Source organism: Callospermophilus lateralis, chromosome 11 (genome assembly GCF_048772815.1).
Source record: "Callospermophilus lateralis isolate mCalLat2 chromosome 11, mCalLat2.hap1, whole genome shotgun sequence".
Lineage (NCBI taxonomy): Eukaryota > Metazoa > Chordata > Mammalia > Rodentia > Sciuridae > Callospermophilus > Callospermophilus lateralis.
Genome location: NC_135315.1, coordinates 84,602,963 through 84,616,966, shown reverse-complemented (window position 1 = coordinate 84,616,966; position 14,004 = coordinate 84,602,963). Strand labels below are relative to the sequence as shown.

The following is a 14,004-nucleotide window of genomic DNA, read 5'->3' as shown; positions in this document are numbered from 1 at the left end:
TATTTAATGTATACAACTTTGGCATCAGATAGGCACCTGTGAATCATATACAGATATCACTCACCTCCAACCTTTTTCTACCTCTATTAACATTGAGTTTTGAGAATTTTTTTATATACTCTAGATACTAGTCCTTTATTGGATGTGTGATTTGCAAATATTAATCCCTTCCTGTAGCTTGAATTGTTCTTAGCAGAAGCATTTGTTGCAGACCAAAAGTTTCAGATTTTGATCAGATTCAATGTATCAGTTCTTTATTTTTGGTGCCACATCTAAGAAATTCTGCTTCAACAAATGCAGTTAATATCAAATATAATAAAAATATAGTCATATACAATACACTGTTCTGTTCATTTTAAGGATACTGAAGAAAATTCTATGTACTCTGTTGTATACTACGATCTCTGGGAATCCATGTAAACACATTCTTTTAATCTCAATTACAGGTAATAGCATACTTTCCTGAATGGATGAATATTCTCAAATTACATAGCCATTGTGAATAATATAATTTCAACATATTCTCTGTGTGTGTGTGTGTGCATATGCTGCAAATTAATAGTTAGTGCCGATTTTTGGCCAACCACTAACAACCCTCCTAATTTAATCTTTTATGTTTTATACCATACTTCCACATGTTTATACACATTGTTCTGTTGCCCTCATTTAATCATGATTATTGTTTTTCTTGATAAGGCAGGCATATTTTTCTATGTGTTTCTTTCTAAATTCTATATGCACAAGGTGCATATATACATACATTAATATGTCTTTTGAGATATCTTAAATTATAAATGTAGAACTAAAGAAAATGTTGTGGCTGAATTACTAAATGACTTAGTGTAGTTGGGAAGTAAGGAAGCTTACTTAACATTATGATTTCTTTCAAGTATACATCTACATAATTCTGAAAATGACATCATCACAACAGCATATCAAACCAGAGGAAATTTGAGTGCAGGACTATTTACAATTTCTTTACAATGATGTTGCATCAGTGGAGGCCCTGTATAAAATTTTGAATACTGGCAGTGGAAATTTGAGTAAAAGGAAAGATTCTTATGTTTTTCAAGGACCCTTTCATTGTACCTATTCTGTGACCCTAAACTAATTCAATAAGCCTTGTAAACTGTAGGTAATTTAGAGTCAGTTTACAACTGAATTTTTTCAGGGTCATGATATGGACATAACAGAAGAGGATCACATGTAGTTATTTGATCTGAAAAAATTATTATTGAGTGGGTTTAAATGACAAGGCATTCAGTGCCAGAATTTTGATATAATCTCAAGGCCTACCAACACCATCCCCCATTTATTTCACTTTTTTAAGAATTAGTATTTTACATCTCATATCAAGGGAATCATCTCACATTGTTGCAACTGTTCCATTAGGTACTTCTGCTATAGGTGGTGGGTCAAGGAATCTGAAAGAGTTCATGTATTAAAGTATAAATAATATTTTTCTTGGGTTAAATAAAAATAGCATTTCTATGGTTTATAGTAGGTTTTAGGGAAAGGGTTGATTATCATTATCTTAACTAGACTTGAGGGATTTAAATTCTCAATTACAAAAAGGAAAAATAATATCATTTCAATTAGATCAGTCAGAAATTAATAGAATAAAATATTTCTAAAGTAGAGTCATTGTCTCTAAAGGAAGGCCCTATGTCCAGCATGTTTCAGAAAAGCATGAATCCTCATGAAGACCCAGCTCCTTATAAATGGGCCATGAAATTTTACATTAGCACAGTATATCACTTTGGGTGATAGATTAGCAGTTGTAACTTGAATTGTAATGTACACTAATATTTTTTTTATTTTTTAAAAATTTAATACATTCATTTTTATAATGAATGTAGCATTTAAAATTATCATTTGGCAGAAAATATACAACTAGCCATGTCAATTTCTGAAACAGTTACAATATCCAAAGAAACTAATTTGAGAACAAGACTTTTATTCCATATCAGCATCTGTCCAATATCCTTGTTTAAAGTGAATTAAATTCTGACTCATTCATGAGACAAATGAATGGAAGTATGGATTCAGGAGTTCACTGCCCTTATACCTCACCTGATCTCAAGATTTTTAAAAAGTCTTCACAAAATATTCTATTAAGAGATTTTCATTTTTTTCATTTTTTGTTCATATATATATATATATATATATATATATATATAGTCAAAACATTTTTAGTTTTAGGTAATACTTTATGCTTCACTCTCTCTACTGCTTTAAATGTATATATCTAGTTGTAGTCAGAGTTAATATATTACAAAATAATGTTGCAGGCTTATAATAAATGCTAAGACTATTGAATCATTACCTATTCACTGAGATTAAGTATGACCTAAATTAAAATAATAATGCATTCTATTATGACTAATTATCTATGAATATTGGTTACCAGAATTCCTGACCCATGGCTAAGAAGTCAGTCTAAACATGCTTCTTGTCAAAATGAGAACCATTACCAATGTCTTCAATGTATCAGATTTTTAAATTAAGATATTTCAAAAAGTTAAGCCTTGATATTATAAGTGAATCATCATATATGTTTATTCAGTTAGCATTATTAAAACACACTATCCATGATCTGTGACGTGAAGAATTTATATAAATGTGAAAGTTAAAATTGAATAGTTTTTTTTTGCTTTTCTCTATTTTCTACAGTCTATAGTGCTATAAAAATAGTTTTCTTTTGAATATTAAACTGCAATATTAAATGTTGTCTAGAGGGACATAGTATATGGAAAAAACTTAGATTTCTTAAACCCAAAAGCAATTTTAACATATAATGAATGCACCTTCTAGAAGGATTCTCACTGTATGGCCAGAGGTTGAAAGCAGGTCATGAAAGTTTTATCATAGGAAAAGTTGGCAGGCCTAATTGTGTGTGTGAGTTTGTGTGCATATGTATAAAAATGACTTTTCTTTCTTATAGAAATTGGATTTACAAAGACTGTTTCAAAGTTTTTTATTGCTCTAAATCATTAATATAGAATGTCTTTAAAATAAAAATCTTGCTTTAAAATATCAGTCATTCTGAGTAGCGTCAAGACCAAAACTCCAATTAAAAGCTCAACAAGCTTCTCATTGTCAACAGGATCAGTGCACATTTAATCTCAGACCTTTTCTTAGCTGACTATATAAAAGCTAATGTAGAGTATTTTAGGATTGCCACTTAGATTTAAAGGTCAGCTCAAATGCAGCCAACCTGACAAATTATCAAACCACACATTTAAAACTTGAGTCTGACTTTAGACAATTGACTTTGCAGGATACCAAGCAGACTGACAGACCCTGCCCTCGGAGCCTCCACTTTGCTCACATGTCCAAGACTTGCTTACAGATGCACTGAGGCTCCAAAACCATATTCATATCTTTGCACTGTATATTTAGATGACTTGAACAGATTTCGCTTCTTTCAGAAAAATATACAATAAGCTAAGCCAGAGTCTTGATAATGAGGTGACTTTTAGAACAAATCTTATAAAATTGTCTGAATATTTATAGCAAATTTTCTGTCTTTTTAAAAAATACTTATTTTTTAGTTGTATTTGGACACAATACCTTTATTTATTTATATTTATGTGGTTCTGAGGATTGATCCTAGGGTCTTGCACATGCTAGGCGAGCACTCTGCCACTGAGCACAACCCCAGCCCCAATTATCTGTCTTTCCACACAGGTTTCATAGTTCCTTCATGAGTTTTAAGAAAACATGCCCTTCTGATGGAGCATCAGCAACAACCTGTTGGTTCTATGACTTCCTACCATATTATTTCTTTCGTGTTCTCTCCTCAGATAATATACCTTCATATCAAAATCAGTTAATGTATTGTAGAAAAATAGCTGGCAACTTATGCTATTAAACTATTCAAAACAGGTTTGTTTGCAGGGTCTAATTTCTTACAGTTTTGTGGGGAAAAGTCATTTCCAATATTTGGTCACAAACCGGTGGTCAAAGGCAGCATGCATATAAAGCACAAAACATTTCTAACATTCATCTTCCATAAGCATGTTCATGACCTAGAAGTGTTGAAGTCCTAGCTTTTCTGGTATTCAATGGACATGCCATTTAGAAAAGGGAAATCTGAATAGAAAAAGAAAGGCACCATCTGTTTTGAATTTCAAAGCAGCTGCTCCCTCATTGTGATCTGCTTCACTGGAACCAGAGTTATTAAACTTGCAATTCCAAATATATTTCCTCTTAATTAAACTATGTGTGGTGACTTCTATGAAAGTTGTCTCATTACTCTGTGAAAAGTAAGGTGGGGAATGACAAATTGATGCATGAAGTAGGTATACTACTGAATCCAAAATAAATTTGTCTTTCCTTAGCCTTGAAATGTGATGCTCCTTTTTCTCCTTCCTAAAGAAACATGCCCTAAAGACTTTTAGCTTAGCCTTCCTTTATTACTCTGTTATCATCAAACATAATTACATTGTTGTTCTTAAAGGGTTACATACAGATGAGATACATATTCATTCATATTCAACTACAGAAACACAAAGCTAGGGGATTGAAAACATCCTGTCAACTGTCAACATTGCTCCACTTCCTTCTAGAGCTAACCAGGGTGTAGACAGAGCTGCCACTGCCACCCTCTTGACTCCACTACAACCCTGGAAACCTTAGTAAGGTAATTCCTATAATCTCCAAGTTGGATATCAGTTTAATGACAGAATTCCAGCCATCTGGGAGAAGAATATATTGAATAATATAATAGAACTTCAGAAAATATTAGATGTGTAGTAAAAGACAAGTCTTGATTAGATATTTGTTGGCTATTCTTTATTCTTTATCATAGTAGAATAAAACCTCTATTTTCTTTTACCTCTATAACAACTTAAATGTATGTTTCCAAGCCATAATCTACTTTTGGAAATATATTAAATATTTTACAAAAAAATCTCTTTCTGGTTTTTATGTTCTTAGAATACAGGATCCATAGCCAATTCATCTATGAACCTGAATCACGGATTAACAAATCATGTCTCATTCTGTCAGCCAAAAAAGCAATTTTAATAACATTTTGTTGCCACAAACATTTAAGTAGGAGAAAGTAGTGTACCCTACAGATTCTTAGGAGAAATAGTAAGCAAAGAGGCAATTTATAAAATGGTGCCTACTAAATCATGGCTACTGCCCTGAAAATTCAAAATTTGCTATTACCAAGAATAAAGTTCATTTCAGATTGTCAATTCAAGGTTTCTCAAGTGCATTTCAGTACCAATCTGGGTTTTTATTCCTTTTATACATATATGAATAGCTTCAATTTAATTTTTCTATAAATCCTTATTTTAATAATTTCTCTTTCTTCACATTTATCCACAAAGCTTTAAAAATCCGGTGTCCCAAGTTTGCAACTGTGTTCTGCAGGGGTTAGATAGTATGCTCTTTTGTGTGGGATTTACAACAGGGCCACCTGACAAATGGTATCTTCTTCAGAAACCTGAAGGTAAAATGCAATTGTGTTAATTATTAAGGGTTAGCTTATGAGATGGCTACTTTTATGTGTCATCTTCACTGAGCTAAGGATGCCCAGACAGCTGGTAAAATATCATTTCTGGATGTGTCTGTGAATATGTATGTAGAAGAGACTAGCATTTAATTTGGTGAACTGAGTAAAGCAATTGCCCCTCTCCAGTGCGGGCAGATACCAGCCAATATTCTGAGGTATCAAACCACAAAAAGTGGAAAGACAATTCACTCTCTGCTTGAAATCATATTCCTGTGCCCTTGGATGGCAGTACTGCTGGTTCTCAGGCTTTTGGACTCAGAATAAGTGCATCACTGCATATATCAGAATAAGATATATGCAGCTGGCCCCACAATTCTCTGGCTTTCAGAATTATACCGAATGATAAAATAAGCTTCCCTGGTTCTCCAGCTTCCAGATGGCACACCATGGAACTTATTGGCTTTCATGACCATAAGAGGATTCCTTAAGTAAATTTTTTTCCTCTCAAGTGTGTGCACATGTACACACACACAAACACACACACTTATCTTGTATTACTTGTTTTTCTCTGGAGAACTTTGAGGTATATAGATATAAGCCATTATCCCTAATTTTATCAAAGCCTGAATGAGTATATGGTTGATACATTAAGAGTTTTGTTTGGAATACAAAGTGCCAAATTTTGAAGGAAGAAGTCCTTACTGGGAAGCAGCCTCTACTACTTAAAACAAGTTTAGGAGTATTACTTCAGTGGAGTGCAGGTTGACAAAAATCTACTCTGAGAGTGCCTTTATTACATGAAGTAGAGATTGTAGATTCTGAAAGAATACATATACACTTCTAAAGGCAAACTAGAATTTTCTCAAACTAGACCAGGACAAGCTCCTTTGAAGCACAACTACTTTAGTATACTCAGTAGACAGTCCTCATTTAAAATAAGACTTCCAAGATTATCTGGGGAAACCACTCTCAGCAAGATTTGGGTCCAAAAGATGATTTAATGGTTCTGATGATGAAAGGCATCCTGAATTAACTACAAAGAAGATGATGATTTTATAGTCAGAAGAAGAGGCAACAGGGCTCCCTCAGAAGCAGCCTGGTGAAGTCTATGCATGATGAAGACACACCATCTTGAGCTACATGGACATGTGTGGATGAGAGGGTGGGGTTCACACAGCACTTCTTCAAGGTGACTAAAAAAGAGTAGTAAGACACATAGAAACACACGACTATAACTAAGCAAGTAAATGAATGAATCATTCTGTCTAAAGGTGAGGGAAAAGAAAATAAAAAGAATAGTTTTCACTGGCCAAATAAAAGATATAGTTTCAGTGGACAAAGAGAGAAAGGTAATCAGTTACTACTTATATGTCTTCCACATAAATGAATGAATGTCTAAGCTATTCTTCAGAACTGCCAACTGTCCTACTTCCAATTAAAGTTCATATGTACTTGGGTAAGATCCTTTTAATCTGTCTACTGATAGACAAATGTGTGTGTAAATCTCCTCTTTATGTCTTTGATCAGCTGCAAGGCTTATGCAAATTCTTTACCTCCCCAAGCATCATTTTCCTCATCTCTATAATGACAGTGATTTAAAATTAAAAAAAAAATCAATTGTGCTATGAAGTTTCTTAAGAGGAATAAAATGTATGAATTATTTCCTATAGTGATGAGACCAATAAAGTTTTGGTTATTATCATTAATATAATGATTGACAATAACAATAATTATTGTCATTATTACTATGATCTGATAAAGATTTCATTATCCATGGTTATTTCCCCACAGGGAAGTAAGAAAGTGACTATAAAACCTTAGTATCTACCACCATTGTATTTTGTTTCTCCTTTTCAATGGCGATACTGAAACTTTAGCTTATGGTGCAACTTCTTTTAGGTTTAAGTAATATGACCTATCTTCTCAGGTGATCTGGCTTATTTTGCTGTATTCAGATTGCTGGACAATTCCATAGACCACCTCAGATTGACTTAGTTCTCTCCCTTTTTTGCTCATAGTTCTCAAGAGTAACTGAAGAATGTTCTCTAAACATAATATTCTTTTTTTTAAGGGGAAAATATTAATTTTATTAGAACTTAAACAAATGTTGCACAGAGAAAACATTTTAACAAAATGATATGGTGGCATAACAAAAAAGAGAACAGGGAAAGATGTGTAAAAGAAATATAAGGTGGAAAAATGTTAAATATTTCATGATTCAGTGTGGAAATAACAAATCTAAACCTAAAAACAATGGATTTTTAAAATCACAACCATAAAACAAAAAGTTAATGCCTGTGCTAGGCTAACCACAAAAACACATTCTTCAGTAAAAGTTTAACAAAAGGCAGAGTAATACCTTATAGTATTTGATATCTCATTTCTGACTTTTTCACAGAAATAGAGACTTCTTATGCAATTCAATCTCAGAATTAAAACGATAGTTAAGCACTGAGAAGTAAGTATTCTACTAATTAAAATGAGAGCTGAGGCAAAACAACTGATGAGTCTTTAATCCTATATTTTTGAACTATAATAAGAACTTGATCCAACCAAAACAAATCTTCAGCAATTCAAAATTCTCTACTGCCCAAGTAACACCTCTGCCCATCCTGATTGCCATATATGGGAATCATGAACCAGTGACCATAAAGCACTCTCAGGGACAAATGTAGGAAGTAAAAATATAATTCAGTGTTGACATTTATAACCAGGAAGCTCATCACCATTTTAGCTTACCACATGCCAGAATTTACCTAAGACAAATTATTTAAGTATATGTCTCCATCTTTGCAATGTTTCCTAAATACTGATACAGCAAATTTATTCATTTTTAAAGTGACCACATCAAGTTAACAGTATAAAACTATAATAAAATACTTCAAGAATAGGCTTTTGAATATTTCTCTATCCTCCCTGGATCTTTTCATGAAGATACAACTCTTACTTTCTGGTAAAGAAGTGTGTAGGAAATTAACTTGGAAATGTTTCAGAGAGATTGTCAAACTATGCAGGTCTCTGCTGGATATCTTACAAAGACAACATTAAATTCACATTTTTAAATGTCTTAAAACAATATAGCTGTATTTTTATAAACTACAAAAGGCAAAGTTTTAAAATGCATATGAAAAAGTTAAGCCCTTTGCATTCTGAATATTTGAAATGTATTTGCAAAATATGCCAAATTCAAACTTAAAATGAGGTATATTTTTGTTCAAACATTAAATGTTTAGCAAATACACAATAACATGAATGGTTTCCAATTAAATTCACTGGCTTGTTTTTTGTTTGCATGTTTTTGCTTTAACCTGCCATAAAACACATGGCCACAAATCTCTGGATGTGGCATTTAATAAAAAGGAAAGCTGCTTGTGGTCACTCTGTATAAGTTTTAAGAACATAAGATGAAAACATCTTTGTGAATTATCTTTAAAACATTATAAATAGCATTACCAAACACTAGTTGTAATTTTAAATATTATGTAAGTATATTGGAGATCATCTGTGCATCAATAATTGTCAGAGGGGAACAACTAGATAATAAAAAACTTTATGAGGATCTTAGGGCAGTGCTTAAGCAATTGAAAGTGTTCATCTGAAAAACCTATGCAGCAAAAATTTGAATCAAAGTTTTGCTTTTTTGATTGTGTGGGCTTAACCCATAGAAAACATGAGGAATAAATTGGTCAGGATCTTGTTAGTTTTAAGAAGCAAAACATTTAAGAACCAAAATATGCACACCATCAAAAATACTAATTCTGAAAATTATGTAACTAAGATTAAATCACCCTGTCCAGCAAGTTCCAAAAATGCCACAAATTTCAAACATTAAGGCGATTATTTTTCCAACTAAACAGTACTTTATAAAAATATTTATCACTTCAAAACATATATATACATAATGACATTACATTTATCTAGCTGTACTCTTTAATACATTAATAAAGTATCACATATTACAAAGAAATTATACTAGGTGCTTGCATGTGTATGCAAGTAGTTAGTTTTTAAAGTACAGGTTTTAAAACTGAGCGTAGTGAATGTCCTTCTTTAGTGAGTTCTCGAGTCACACACATACATGGCAATGGGATTGCTTCCTCCCGTTTCTCTATGATATTGTAACTGCATTTCTTCAAGTGGTCAGCCATGCTTAAGATGTCAGCAAATTTCCATTCATTAACTGAACAAAATGCAGTACTGAATCGCCATACCTTTTCTTTTATCTGCCATGATGAATTTCCTTCTGGATACTTCTTTTTCCCCCACTGCAGTATGACCATTCCACGAGACTGAAGCAGGCTGCCACACACATCCCTCATTAACCTGGACACACATGAGAGCTGGCATAAACTGAAGCCATCGAGAAAGCCTGCAATATGTTGTAGGACCTCAAAGGGAAGACTACTTAGATGGTCATTATGTAATCCCAACACACAGTTTCTAGAAGGTTCTACTAATACTGTAGATACACATGGCTGAACTCCAAAGGACCTCAAATGACGGTCATGTATAATCTTTGCTCCTTGTGTTGATGGAAAAAATCTACACTGAGAATAAGTACAACCATAATAGGCTAAAGGGCACCGCTGTTCCATCCAGCCATTGAGTCCAGCATGAATGTCACCATGTACATTCTTAAAATGTGAAGAAAATTATTTTCTTCTAAATAACTGTCCACACACAAAGGTAAACATTGAACACTGCTTAGGTTGATACCTAGGAACACATTCCAATACTAAATCCAACCCAAGTGTCTGAAAAGGACTTGGATTTGAAAGCTGGGGATTGGCATGATCACAAGCTGAAGCTGAAGCTATTTCCCCAACCATTGTATTTGTAGCTAATATTGCAGATGGAAGCGAAAAAGTCTGCGTCCCAAAGTCAATATGATATACATCAACCATGCGACTATCAGATATACCCCTCCCACCTGGAGAATCTCCTAGACAGAACAGTAATGCTGCTGTAATCAGATCTATTCCTTGGAGGCCCATAGGATCTTCAGCAACTTCCAAATCTGATGTATCTACTGCTTTATCTTCTTTTGGTTTAGACCAACATGAATTAGAAAGAAATTTGAATGAAGGAGCATGACTGAAAGATAAGACATCCACATTCCTCAAGTCCCCTAAGTCTACTTTTCTCCAATACAGTCCTCCTTCATCTTCATCATCTGGCATGAGGATATGCTGAATGGTGCCATTAGGTAAAGCACTGAAGGGTATTACTTCCCTAAATTGTGCTGCTACTGAAAGTGAATTGGAAGATTCTGCAGTACCATCTGATGCCACACATTCTCCATTTGTTAAGCTACTTTGTTTTGAATCAACTTGAAAATTCTGATCCTGGTCTTTGACCTGTGTACATACATTTTCCAAAGGAAAGCCATTACAAAGAACAGAAGTGCCATAAGAACCTGCATTCAAGTCACACAATAAATCACTTGAACCATTTTGCTCAGACTGGGCATTTTGACTTATGCCAGTATGGTCAATTCCACCTACTGCCCCTATCTCATCCTCATAAGGATGATCCTGGTCTTTCAAGTTTCTATCCTGCAAACATTCTCTGTCATTTTGTTCTTCATTCATTTCATCTGGGGTAGTATGAAGACTTGTATTTAACATGCCAATGTCTCTTGTGGCAGTATTCAAGATATCTAAAGCAGCAGCCAAACTTCTGGTTGTTTCTACAGTAGCTTGATAAAGTGCACCATAAGATTCTTCATCAACAGATACCAAACCATTAGCAGGTGGTATTTCAGAGACAATGGATTTAACTGAGATTTGTTCTCTAGGTTCAGATACTTTATCAGTAGCTTTTGACATCATGGTGGCTACTTTGAGAGATTCTAAGAGCATCCTTTGGTCTTGAAGAGCCAAGGCCATATCTAATTGAGCCACTTCATCAACATCTCTGCTTAGATTTTCATATGATTTCCGGTCGGCATAACTAACTGGCCATCGGTTCCATTCCATAGTACAGCATACCACACTTGCAGGACACATTTCAAGATGTTCAGCAACTTTATTTCGGGTCATGGTAAAAGGACATCCAAAGTCACTATTTAAGCAAGGCACTCGTTCAAATGAACCCAGAAGTCGGTGCTCATTAGCTTTACAAGAATGGAAAACTGCTCCACAAACCAAAGGACAACCAATCAAATCACAGGAAATCCCAGGCTCTGTTCTGGTCATACACCATCTACTGACACAATTCACACAGTGTGAATGCTGCAGCTCCTCCTCCATAATGGTCAGTCCAGCTTTCTCTCATCCCGCGGAGACAGTTGATGATGCCTCCCAGTCTCACTTAACCCGTTTGTCCCCAAAGAACACAAGTTTCTAGGAGACAAAAGGAAAGCTGCTGGGTTTTCGAGGTCCTCGGACTTCGCTAAGTTACACTCCCCGCTCACCCTTCCTCTACACGCGGACACCAACAGAGGTGCCCAGGGTCGGCGCCCGGGGCTGGGGTCGCCATTTGCCGACCGCCTCAATGGCCGGCCACGCAGGCGGCCCGGCGCGGATAGCAGCACGGCGGACGCCCTCCTGGCGACCCAGGACCTGCGCGGCTGGCCATCGCCACGCGGCGCGCCGGCGCGTCCAATCCCGCCGCCGGCCTCGCTCGGCCTGGCCGCCGCCCCCGTCCCGCTCCACCCGCGGGCCTCCGACACTCACCCTAAACATAATATTCTGAGACAGAGAGGAACCAGCTGAAACATTCCTGGCCTTGTTCTTGTCCTTCCTATGGAATGCGACATCTTGAGTGAGGAAAGAACTGTGTAGGATAACACATGCTTTATTCCCCTCTTCACTAGAAATAAGACATCTTCCAGAGTGTTGCCCAGTATTTCACCGGGCCCTGAAGTATAACCTGATGGTCTGAATCTGTAGTCCCTCAGCTGCCCTGTGAAGTAAGGAATATGCAATCAATATTCCTACTGTCTTGGACAGCTTTCTTTCTTTCTTTCATTATAACATTAGCATTTTTATTTCCCAAGTGAAATTTATCTAATGTATCTCTTTCAGACATAGTACTTTCCCAGTTTAAGAAAGAAATAGTAACAACCACAACAAAAAGATTTCATCAGGACAATGTCTGAAACAGGTTCAGAAGAATCCCAAATTTGTTTTATGACAGATTATTTGATTTGCTATATATGATATTTTTTTAAAGCAACAGTAATTTATGCTGTCTTAAACTAACCAAGAATTTGAGTGAAAATTCCTACCATTAATATAATTTCTTTTTTTTCTGAAATTCATTTTATAAGTTATTTTTAGTTATGAATGATATTATGATTCATTTTGACATAATTATGAAAACATGTGATATAATTTGTTCTAATTCAGCCCCAATAATATCCCTTTGCTTCCCATACTCTCTCCCCACTTCCCTTCCCTCTTGGTCTACTGATCTTTCAACTATTTACTTAGTGTTTGTTTGTTTGTTGTTTTTGTTTTAATTAGTGCATTGTGGATATACCTAAATGTAAGATTCACTGTGGCATATTAATATATGTTCATAGAAAAGTTAGGTCAGATTAATTCCATTCTTTTTTTTTCCCATTTTTCTGTCCGCCCCCCAAATCAATCCCCTTCCTCTACTGCACTATATTGATGGACTTCACCCCTAGCCCCTTTCTTTTCTTTTTTTTTTTTTTTAGGTACTATGGATTGAACCCAGGAGCACTTAACCACTGGGCTACATCTTAGGGTCTTGCTAAGTTGCTGAAGTGAACTTTGAACTTGCAATCATCCTGACTCAGCCTCCTAAGCTGCTGTAATTAAAGGTGTGCACCACTACACTGGGCATTATTTCCCCCTTATTTCAGACTAGCTTCTGCATATCAGTGAAAACATTTGATCTTTGAATTTCTAGGTCTGATTTATTTCACTTAGCATCATTGTCTCTAGTTCCACTCATTTACCTACAAATGCCATAATTTCATTGCTCTTTCAGTCTGAATAATATTCCATTGTGTAGTATACCACATTTTTATTATCAGTTCTTTGGTTGAGGCACCTGGGCTGGTTTCATAGCTTGATCATTGTGAATCAGGCTCCTTTAAACATTGATATGGCTACATTTCTTTACCATACTGATTTTAGAATTTTTGGATGTATACTGACAATTGAGATAACGGGGTCATATGGTGATTCCATTCCTAGTTTTTTGAATAATCTCCATATTGCTTTCCAGAGTGGTTGCACTGATTTGCAGTCCCAACATATGTTGAATAATTAAACTAGATCTCTATTTATCTGTATTTCTCACCCCATACAAAAGTCAACTCAAAATGTAGCAAATACCTGGGAATTAGACCAGAAACCCTGCACCTACTAAAAGAAAATTTGGCTCAATACTCCAACATGTTGGCACAGGGACAAACTTCTTTAACAAGACTCCTAAAGCATAAGAAATAAAAATAAAAATTAATAAGTTGGATGGCATTAAGTTAAAAAAAACTTCTGCATTGCAAAGGAAATAAGAACATTAAGACAGAGCCTACAGAATGGGAGAAGACCTTTGCCACC

The 14,004-nt window shown here is 35.1% G+C and overlaps 1 pseudogene; it reads right to left on the bottom strand.

The window, feature by feature from the left end:
* Positions 1–9,474: 9,474 nt before the first annotated feature.
* On the bottom strand, positions 9,475–11,718 carry LOC143410077 (F-box only protein 30 pseudogene; annotated as a pseudogene).
* Positions 11,719–14,004: the final 2,286 nt, after the last annotated feature.